Here is a 12,298-nt window from a genome sequence, read left to right as displayed (position 1 = left end):
AGTTTGTAATTAAGTGAATATTAATTTTTATTAAAAATCAAATATTACATGTAGTCGCTATAAGTACATAATGAAGTATCTTTGCCAAGTATTATTTAGAATCACACATTTTTAATCTTGCCTTTAAGGGTCTTCGTGGATATCCTAAAGATATCATGAACTAGTTTATCAAAAAACAAAAAGTGATTTCTGACAGCGGTGGGATTCGAACCCACGCCCTTTCGGACTGGTGCCTAAAACCAGCGCCTTAGACCGCTCGGCCACGCTGCCTACATATTAATTCGGCGAAAAAATTAAAAAAAAAAGTTCTTTGTCGGAGAAAGTTCTAAGCTCATTGTAAAACAAACCATGTGTTAGCAATAAAAAGGTTGAAAAAAATGTGATATACACATATACATACATATATCTACAAGTTAAATTAAACCGATTTTCAAATTATTCTGATGCAACTTTCAATAGTCACATGAACAGATCTATTCATACGGAGCTCATAGGTAGGTCAGAATACATTTCCCAAAATCTTTTAACAACCTACATATGTACATATTTACTCACTTGGGAATCGAAATATTTATGAAGTATAGGATTTTTAGGGACGTATGTATGTTATTGATTTAATCGAGAAGCCATTACATCCTGGTTCTTTTCATTTATGTGGTCACCTCTGCTGGCTTTTAAGTGTCATAACCCAATTTACCAAGACTTAGTTGAAATTTCTAGTACTCACACCTGACATTGTGGATATTCATCCATATTTTTCCCTGAGAGTCTAAAACATATTTAATGAGTTGAAGCGAGGCTTTGAGACGTTTCCTTTATCGCCATTATGCGCAACTGAGGACAATAAAAAGGGAAGAAGTAGAGCCGTTATACACAATTTCCAATAAATCTGTGACTATTTTGATTTTATATGCTTTTACTATGGACTTATGTATTTCCAAACCCCAAATAAATTGGATTCATATATTAAGACTGCCACGTTGTTTGTAACAGCCGTTGGAGACCTAATAAATTATATATATAAATAACCAGTATCACGAGCGGAGTCGATTTAGCCATACCTGCCTGTCTGTTCGCCTTTATATAAGTGAATTAGTATATCAATTTTTGAGAGATGGATCGGAAATTGTGCACACGTCTTTCTCTCATCAAGAAGCAGCTCATTTGTCGAAATCGATATCGGACAACTAGTATGTGACAACAAAATGATTGTATAGAAAACTTTGTTACTCTACATAGGCCAATATCCGAGGCGTCGGTACAGTTTTCAAAGGCATTTTTCCAATCGGACTACAATAGTATATAGTCGCCATACAAACTGACCGATGCACTTCAGCTCTTGTAGGGAAAACTCTTTTATTTGCAAAACATCTTTACGAAATTTGGCATAGATTATTAGCAGAGCTTCACTGAAATCTCCGATAATACTTTTATAACCTTTTATGCTTTTTTCGGTGTAGCAAAGGTTAAGGTTTTTTTGCTATATTTATCAGAAAGGCACTCATTTTATTTCTCGTAGTTGCGGTCCTGATTTAAGTTTATATTTTGCTAAAACGCTAAAAACAATTTCAACTAAATATGATAGACAATCTTTGGAGAGTTACAAACTGAAACTCGTTAGCATAGATATACGACTGGTGCGTTAGAATCTGCTATCTTTATCGATTGTCCAGTGAGAATTTCAAAACATTTCAATAATTGGAAGTGAAGTTATTGCGTTTTAAGTGTCAGTATGTTTGTGTTATCTGTGCGAACATGAGCTTCGAACAAAGAGCCAACATTAAATTTTGTTTTAAAATTGGTAAAACTCTTAACGAAACGTTTCAATTAATGAAACAAGTTTATGGCGATGATTGCCTATCCTGTAGCAGAGTGCACGAGTCGCCGTCATTACCGGAAATTCCAACGAAACTGTGCGTGAATTCATCAAAAATCAGCCGAAATCATCACTGAAATTCATGGAAATGGAATTAAACATCTCCAAAACATCGATTTAATCGTCAAAATGCCCAAAAATTTGGGCATACGAAAGGTGTGAGCACGGTTTCTTCCGCACAAATTGACTGACTACGAAAAATTGCTCAGAATCCAACATTCGAAGGACATCTTGTGAGCGATTATTTGACTTAAAAACACATTTAACCATTAACCACTCCCCGTATTCACCTAATATGGCACCGTGCCACTTCTTCCTTTTCGGAAAAATGCATTTTATTTTGCCGCAAAAAACATTTGTTCTGTTTTGTTTTTAAGTCCTGTTTACTTTGGAATGCACCTTGTAAACTTGTAAAGTGGTTAAAATACGTTTGTGGGGGTCATGAGAAAATATTATCTTACTAGGGACTTTCAACAAGATGATCCAGACACATTTGGTTCATCTACGATGACATGGATTTTAGTCTGATGTGTCATCGGAAAATTTAATTAGAACAAGTAAAGAAGAGCTAAGTTCGGGAGAAACCAAATATTTAACTTGCAGTAATCAAAGGCAGGGAAATACCTTAAGGTGTAAGCGTCAACCAGAGGATCGAAATCCAAGCTATTTTATATATGGTATATGTATATAATTCTTACACTTACCGACATATAAGGATGTTCGGAAATCCTGATAATAGGTGTATGAGGGGTAGGCCAAGTTTACGTCCAACTTTAGCTAATTTAGACACTGTTATGAGTAAAACCCGCTCTGTAATTTTTATTGAGATAACTCAAATATTGGCCGATATATCCAACATAAAATCACCTGGAAGTTCGAAAATCTATATATTAGGGATATGAGGGCATACACATATTTACCATTGTCAGGAAGGGGTTCTGTCTAAATTTCAATTGTATATCTCACACCTCGACCGATATTTTCTGTCAAAAGTCAACTATAGATAGAGGGGTCCACATATTTGGTATCTAGCGACTTGAACAGTTTTCTTTAGGCTGACATAGGAATGTGAGAAGGTTCTCGCGATATGTGTTTTCATCTTAAAGTGAGCGGTGCCACGCCCATGGTTCAATATTAACATTGGCTTTATTAAAGCCTATTCATACAATCTCAGGGGTAAATTATAATGTCTCTGGCATATTTAGTTATTGATTTATTGCGCTTTCAGCGGTTTTTAAACAGCACCGTTATATGGGGAGTGAGCGGTGTTATCTTCAGATTTCATCCATTTTCACATGGTCGGTAGGAGTTCTTATAGGGTTTGTGCTAGGCAAGTTTGGTTTTTGTAGCTTTTGGTTCGGGAGATATGTATTAGAGGCCAGGGCCACGCCCACTTTTTAAAAGATTTTGTCCCAAGGTACCTCTTGCTACTGCGATCTCCTGTGCCAAATTAGAGATTTATATATTAATTTATCGCGTAGTTATGACACTTTTAAGTTTTCGGTTAATGGTGTTTTGTGGGCATGGTCGACTACATTTTTCCAAGGAACGCGCATATCAAGTTTCATCAAAATATCTAAATTTTTACTCAAGTGACAGCTTGCATGGGAAAGTGCCTCGTCATATATAGTATATAACTCTATATCTATCACGATTAGTTCTAGATGATACAAATAACCGTTAAGTAAATAGAATATTATACACTTTAGCAATATGCTTCAGCGAAGATACGCCGAGAGATGCCGAAACGCGTAAGTACGAATAGCTGACAAGCTAGCCGACAGGGACTAAAAGAAGGTTTCGTAACCGGAGTATAATCTTGTTGAGAAGTGATCTAGTGACTAATGTCCAGAGCATACTAACGTTCGGGAGGGAACACTTCTCCAGCCTGCTGAATAGCAGTAAAACCATAACTCCAGAAGATGGTGCACCTGATTCCCCAATCGATGAGCTTCTTGTAGAATATGATTGGGCGAAAGCATCTTCAGCGATTGGAATTTAAATGTGATCTGCCCAATCCATAAAAAGGGAGACCCCACAATCAGAGTGGATAAGCCTTCTCAACATCGCATATAAGGTTCTATCGACCTCTCCCAGCCAACGAGAAGCGAAGCAGTGAACAAGGGCAAAACGAAATATCTTCTGTCATCAAACAAACAGCCGTTGATTTCGCGACTTGGCTCTTACGTCACTGTTGATATTCATAACTTCGAAGTCGTAGATACCTTCGTCTAGTATCGCGTCAATTGACATCTCCAATCTTGGAGAAATGGTCCCATTAGATCAGAGGTTGGTGTTGAGTCCTTTCTTTTAAGTCTCAGTTGAAGATACTTTCACGATAGAGTGGAGTTTAAAAATGCTTCGAAATTATTGGAATTCATCAGAATTCCAGATCAGATCCCATCTTAGCAAAGTGGTGTTACCTGAAATTTAATTGGAATCGATATTTTCAACTGTGACATAATATTTACCGCTATTATATTTTCCAGTATGAGCCTACATGAGCTCAATAATATTAAATTTGATTTACTACAATATGCAAGCATATACTTTTCTTATCAGCGAAGTAGCAAGTAAGAAAAAATAGTGAAGAAAATGCGTTGCCGCTTCCGATTGCTCCACCACATTTCATCAGCATCAAAATGCCTGCAAAACACATTAAAAACTTTTTAGTTGCAGCGCTGATGGAAGAAAGTTTTATTGAAAGCGACGAAGCGAGTAGTTTTCTTTTGGCAATTTGCTCGAGGAAAAATTTGTTTAGTTGGAAAAAAATTTTACAACAAATCTTTTAAATAAATAAATAAATATTTATATAAATACTTCCATGCACAAAATAAATGTTTTCAAGTTTTGAACTGTGTGCAATTTGCAAACCGTTAGCGGGCAAATGCATTCCTCTGCTCCTTCTAAAGAGTCTGAGAGGTTTGGAGAGAGGTTGGCTGTTTGAATTACCAAAATTACGCAGGTGAGCAGCCCGATATGCACAATTTGTGAGTAAATATATATATATTTAGATACATATGTATATAAAGTTGATATATGTAATTCAACTAATGAAATACAAGACTTAAAATCTAAAAAACCTTTGAAAGTGTTAAGAAATTCTAAAACAAAGATTTCAAAAAATAATTTCAAATTAAAATAAATTATAAAACTAAAAATTAGAAAAAAATATGTAAAAGTGACCGAAAATTAATAAAAATTAAGCAAAAAAGTTTTCTGGCAGCGGTGGGATTCGAACCCACGCCCCCGAAGAGACTGGTGCCTTAAACCAGCGCCTTAGACCGCTCGGCCACGCTACCGGCATTTGAAATTGTGTCAAAGCACACATATAACACTGAGGTCTGCTTGACTTCAACATCTTACGAAAAATTTTCTTAACATATCATAACGGTATATTCTTGCATACTTCCAGGCGTGCATTAGAAGTTAGTGCTATATTAGTAAGCATAATGCAGCTATGAACAGGGTGGTGTTGATAAAAGAAAAAGGAGAAAATTTTGGACAATAATATCATATTAACAGAAGAGAACATAGTTATTAGAAAAACACGCTCTCTCAATTTCAGTATCACATAACTCACGCATTGACTTATATACATACATATGTATATTGAATATAGTAAACTATAAGGGAAAAAAGGGGATTATGGAACCGATTTTAAGCATTTTTTGTATGAAGACATATTGTTACCAGAAAAATATGCTTCTTAAGGTTCAATAAGATAACTCACGATATATTATAATGGTATATAGTCAGCCTTATATTAAGTACGTGGGGCTTATGCGAACCAAAGACCCGATTTTAGCAACAGAACACATTATTACCAAGAGAAAAAGTTCTTTAAATGTGATTGTTTTATCTGAGAGATTAGCTCCTATGACGCTCATTTGTGCAATATATGATGTGAAATTTAATGTTTCTCATTTACATAATTACTTGGTGAGTTATCACGCATTTAATAGTTTTCAATATAACGGTTATATGTACATACATATGTATGTGGAGTGGGCGTGGTTATCATCTAGTTTAATATTTTCGCAGCAAATAAAATATTGTGCAAAGTTCTAAGACTGCTTATAGAAAAGATAACAATAATAAGCTTTAGTTGCCCTAATTGCGTAATCACTCCGAGCAACTCCGACAAATTGTTTACAATTAAAATTACAAATACTTGAGAATATTTTTACTTTTCAGTTAAAACCTATTTAATTACGTTTGAATTCAGAAAAAGATCTATATACTATATATTTATATGTATTGATGTACTACATATACATTTGTATGTACATACATACATATGCATGTACGCTTAAAAATCTGTATGGCACTAAATATAATCATTTAAACTGCAAAATGAAGAAAAAACCTATTAATCGGAATGCTAAATTTAGTTAATGAAAAAATTTTCACTCCGAAAAACTCCTAATTACTCCGAAAAATTTGAACACTAGATATTGAAATACTTACTAATTATAATTACAACTTTTTAGTATTTTAATTTATAATGCAAATTTCATCACTCCGATTTTCTCCGAATTTTTTATTTACTATTTTTTTTTTATTTCCTAATTATAATTACAAATTTTAAGTATTTAAATTTATAACACAAATTCCATTACTCTGGATGTCTTCAAATATATTTTCAATTTCAAATATCCACATATTAATCCCAAACAACAAGTATTTTTTTTTAATAAAAAAAAGAGTCCCATCTAATTCGTAAAAATCTTTCGACCATTTAATAAATTCCACGCGCTCAACGAGCCACCAAACTTGATTTTTAATTAACTCACAACGAAAATGAACATTTGTTCTAAGCTAAGCTCTTATTAAAGATTTGAATAGCAAATTTGTTTTTCTAGGGACGCAACTTACTACAAACAAACAGAACATACATACATACTTATGTATATGTAGAAGGCACAAAACACATAAGACACGCAAAGTAATATTTTATGATTGTTTAATGGCTTGCTCTCATGTTCTTAATTTTATGCTAATATAATCAGTCGGCGTTGCTTATTAATGCGTGTGGCTTGGACCAGCCGCCTTTAAAAGTGTTTGAATGTTAAACGGGTTATGCAATCAGCAGAAAAAATCCACTCGGTACTGATTGTTTGCGAAAACCTTTAAAAGCCGGTAGACCTATGAACTAATTTGGTATTTTATGAGTTCTTTTGTGAAATATCGATGATGCATTAAACTGTGAAGAGCAATAAAAATTAGACTATTACCATTCGATATACATACATATTTGTTGGCGGATTATCACTTTGTGCGAACAATCGTTTGTCTTGTTTTTCCATTTTAATCCCCCTACCCCTACTTGTTATTCGTTTCCCTGAAAGCACTGACCCCTACATACATACGTCATTCGCTGTCTCGCCCACTCCAGATTCACGGTCGTGACGCATTCCTGCATGCGAGTACGTAATTTATTAAAAGCACGTACGTGATATGGAAACGGAGCGAAAGTGTACAAAAATTTGCTTTATGTGCTTTTAAAAAAGCTTAAGTATGTAATCGTCTTAAAGGTTATAAAAATTCACTTTATCCACTGCACTTTGGCAAGCGTAAGATTGTAAGTAATTACAGTTATATGACTTACAAGTCGTAAGGAAGACGTTGAAGTGAATGAAAATGGTTGCAATGGAAATTTAGCTAAGAAAAGATGGTGGAAATTTTAAAGCAGTAGAGCTGGCTTAATGCTAGTAAATAAAAATTTCTAGATATAGTATGTATATTTAGTATGGAAATACATATATGTATGTACATATACTATATATGTTTGTACATATGTACATACAATACAATGTACAAACATATGTATGTATATGTATATGTTAAAATTTAGCATTTAAAAAGTATAAACCATTAAATTTTTCGTACCCTTGAAAAATTATAGAAAATTACGGGGATGTTGTTTGGTTTTCGCAATAATTCGGCGTTTTCGGAGTTTTTCGGAGTTGATCTCGAATGACTCGAGACTCATTTAAAACTATTTTTTGCTAAATATTTATAATTTATTAACTTTAATTATGACAAAATTATGGTTTTTAGCAAGTTGCTTGTGTAGAAGAATCTAGCAAATTCTCATATATCACTAATACTGCAAATTTTATAAAATAGAAGAGCTTAAAGAGCACACTCTTTAAAATTAATCGAAAATTTCACAAAAGAAAACTGGCTTATTCATTTAAAGATTTGTTTAGAAATAATTCTAATGCACATTCGGAGTCTTACAAGCTATTTTGACAGTAAACAGTTCATACTAATCCCATAAATCAATTAAAACTTAACATTAGCGTAGTTTTCAGTATTTCGGAGGATCCGAAAATTTCTCCGAAAATGATTCTAGCCAAAAATAAAAAAAAATGTTACAAAAAATAATAAAATTAAGTGTACCTTTCGAATTTTAAAAACTATTTCGACAGCAGAGAAAGGTATTTATTCTTATATTATTTATATTTGTACAAATGTACATACATACAAAGTAAATACATATATATATGTATGTATATATGTATATATATTAATTCATTATACCATACATAAATGTGTATAACTTTTTTATTTCTGTAGTCTTAATAAAAATGTGCTAAAAGTAATGTTAAGTTTGTAATACTTTGTATTAATTTCACACATCACTCAAAATTTAACATTTGAATTTATAGCTGTACGGAATTTGCGGAAATAACTTCGAAAATTTAGTTTGTGACTTTTTACGATTTGAATGGCTGTAACACACAAATTAAATTATTTGGTCAAAGGGTAAACTTCGTTATTAGAGCATACTCTTGTAGAATCCCCAGCGATAATCTAGTAACCGATGCGCAGATCATACTAAAATTATAGAGGAAACACTTCTTCAGCCTGCGGAATGACATAACGCCAGGAAAAGGCGAACCCAATTTCCCAATCGAAGACGATGGAGCAGATGTTCCATTGCCTGACCATGAGGAAGTCCGAATAGCATTACCCGTCTGAAGAAGAACAACAAAGCCGCTGGGACTGATGGATTGTCGGCCGAGCTATTCAAATACGGCGGCGAAGAATTGTTAAAAGCATGCCCAGCAAATGTAATTTAAGTGTGTTCTGTCCAATTCACAAAAAGGGAGATTCTACAATCTGCGCAAACTACCATGGGATAAGCCTCCTCAACATCGCATATAAGGTTCTATCGAGCGTATTGTATGAAAGATTAAAGCCCGCCGTCAAAAAACTGATTGCACCTTATCAATGTGGCCAACAACTGATCAGGTATTCACCATGCGCCAAATATTTGGAAAGACCCGTGAAAAGAGAATCGAAACGCACCACCTTTTCGTTCATTTCAATCGGATTTAAAGCTGACTTTGACAGCACGAAAAGGACCTGCCTTTATGCCGCGATGTTTGAATTTTGTATCCCCGCATAACTAATACGGCTGTGTAAACTGACGTTGAGCAATACCAAAAGCTGCATTAGGATCGGGAAGGACCTCTTCGAGCCGTTCGATACCAAATGAGATTTCAGACTTCGTGGGACATCTTAAATTTGCTCTTGGAGAAAATAATTCGAGCTGCAGAACTTAATCGAGCAGGTAAAATCTTCTGTAAGAGTGTACAGCTGCTGGCGTATGCCGATGATACTGATATCATTGGCCCCAATACCGGCGCTATTAGTTCTACTTTCTCGAAACTGGATAAGGAAGCAAAGCAAATGGGTCTGGCAGTGAACGAGGGTAAAACGAAATACCTTCTGTTATCAAACAAACAGTCTTACGATTAGGCTCCTACTGTGACAGTCATAACTTCGAAGTTGTAGATAATTTCGTCTATCTTGGAACCAGCCTCGACAACGTCAGCCTCGAAATCCAACGCAGCTATTTCGGACTGAGTAGGCAATTGTCCTCTCTCGACGAACAAAAACCAAACTCTATGTCACTCATTATTTTCATTCATTATTTCCGTCCTGCTATGTGGTGCAGAGGCATGGACGATGACAACAGCTGATGAGTCGACGTTAAGAGTTTTCGAGAGAAAGGTTCTGCGAAAGATTTATGATCCTTTAAACGTTGGCCACGGCGAATATCGTATTCGATGGAGCTGCATGAGATATACGACATTGAATTGGTTCAGCGAATTAAGAGACAGCGGCTATGCTAGCTAGGTCATGTTGCATGTAAGGACGAAGGCACTCCAGCACTAAAAGTATTCGATGCAGTACTCGCCGGGAGAAGCAGAGGAAGAAGAAGACCTCCACTCCGTTGGAAGGACCAAGTTGAGAAGGACCTGGTCTCGCTTGGAATATCCAGTTTGCGCCACGTAGCGAAAAGAAGAAACGATTGGCGCGCTGATGTTAACTCGGCTATAATCGCATTAGCGGTGTCTACGCCAGTAAAGAAGAAGAAAACCTTATTATTAGACTTCGCCGGCCTTCGCAGTATCACAATTAACGCTTAACGTTTCGAGAAACTACAAAAAATTTATAAGCAGACTCCTTCTCGCTATTTAATTGAGAAGTAGCTTACTTTTGTTGTCAATAATCCATAAAAAAGTAAAGGTCTTAAATTTTATATAGTAGAAGTCATATTCACTGACTTACCAATTTACAATTTGAATTACCTTTTTTTATTCTCAAATTTTTCCAAAATAATATGAAAAATCATTTCACTTTCACCTGTATGCTAAGTGTTTTGCACTCGAAAATCTCCAAATATCAAAGTAATTTCTCGTCCATAATATTATCTCTTTTAGCTCAAATAATACATACATATATACATTACTGTTTCCCCCGAAATCTGGCTTAACAACTTTTTGCACATTTATTAACAAGTTTCCACATTTTCAGAGTGAAATAATGAAACTGTCCAAACAGTGTTAAGCAAAGGAGTGTAAAAAACAAATTTGTAATGAAAACAGCTTGTGGTAATTCCACAAATCTCGCACTGACACCTTCGGCTTAACTAGACAATTATGCCACCCCCTTACTACCGGGAAGCGCTGCTCACCTTCCCTTAATTTGCATTTCAGTGCTTTCTTAGGAAATCCCTTTAATTTGTGAAACCCTGCATCTTCAGGTTTGTTATTTGCTTGTGCTTCAACGCATTGTACGTTTCTTCCCTGTAGCGAGGGCCAGCGGTGCCAGCAAATCCTTTTTGCTTTGCTGCTCATTACAATCTGAAAATCTCACTCAACATTTCAGTGGCATTTTCATTTCGCTTTTATTAATAATTTTCCTTTATGATAATAAAATTTTGTTATTATTTCACTGGTAGTGCCGAGCAACATGTCTTCGGCGCTTTGTTGCCTTTTGTTTTTCGTTTTATTAGAATGCATTCACTTCGCGGGGCACGCATGGACACCCCACTTCAAAGCGCCGACTTTCATTGCCACCTGGTTTTACTTTTTCACTTCACTTTTTACTCATTTTTTGCGCTCGCCGACCTGGCGCATTCTTCCCTGTCTGCCGCTGATGACTTAGCCTTGGCGCGATTTTATTATTAACACAACAACATTCGGGCTTCACCATCCACCCTTCGCACCATTTCCACCCCTTCCACGTTCTCCAATTTCACTTTAATTTCACTTCAAAATGGTTCCCAAGCGATTTACAGATTTAACTGTTAAACAACTGTATTATTTTATTGTTGTAGTAGTTATTGTTGAAAATTTCATTTAGTTGTAACATTTCAGAAGCTTCAACTTCAACTTTTCATCAACGCCACTTTTTTCTTGCTGTTGTTTGTTTTTATTGTATTAGTTAAGAAAATCATTGCGAAAGCTATCAAAGTGCAACTTTTAACTTTTCTTCGTTGATTTGGCAACCGAAAATTACTTTTAAGTAGTTTTGTGGCGAAACTTCAAATTTAACCAACAAATTTGTAGGCAATTGTGGTTGTTGCGGCTTTGTTGTTGATTAGCTGGCAGCAGTGGTGTTTATGATGAGTATAATATTGTAAAATTTGGTGTGAGATACATGATTATTAGAAGAGAGGGTAGTCAAAACTGGATAAGATGTTCCTAAAATACAATGACAGTCAGATTGTTTCAGGTAATCGGAATAAATTGGGATTGTTATACAGGGACTTGTAATACACCAGTCACTACCAGTTCCTTAACATAATTGCTTGCGCTTCAAGCTTAAAAAATTACGGCGTGAGGTCAAGAAGACTCGCCTTTCCTCTTAAAAACTATTTTTTTCACACGCCCATGTCTTCTAATTGTTGCGTAGGTTACGACATAACGAGGGACAAAATACTTTGAGCTCTCAACGGCTTCGAACCGCCTGAAACCCTTTGTACGGTCGATGTTTTACCAGCTTTGTATAGCAGTGCTGCTACCATACCTGATGACAATATATGAATAATATTTAAGGCTTAACTATATTTTATCCTAATAGTATTTGATGCGATGTGTGGGAAGATAACAAGCTTTA

At 35.2% G+C, this 12,298-nt stretch overlaps 2 non-coding genes across 2 annotated transcripts; both read right to left on the bottom strand.

The window, feature by feature from the left end:
* Window positions 1–190: 190 nt before the first annotated feature.
* Trnal-uag lies at window positions 191–270 on the bottom strand. The gene has a single exon. It is a non-coding gene; the product is annotated as a tRNA-Leu (tRNA).
* A 4,826-nt stretch (window positions 271–5,096) lies between these two features.
* On the bottom strand, window positions 5,097–5,178 carry Trnal-aag. The gene has a single exon. It is a non-coding gene; the product is annotated as a tRNA-Leu (tRNA).
* Window positions 5,179–12,298: the final 7,120 nt, after the last annotated feature.

Source organism: Bactrocera tryoni, chromosome 3 (assembly GCF_016617805.1).
Source record: "Bactrocera tryoni isolate S06 chromosome 3, CSIRO_BtryS06_freeze2, whole genome shotgun sequence".
Classification (NCBI taxonomy): Eukaryota; Metazoa; Arthropoda; class Insecta; order Diptera; family Tephritidae; genus Bactrocera; species Bactrocera tryoni.
Note: the sequence above shows the minus strand (reverse complement) of the source record. Positions and strands in the feature narration are given on the sequence as shown.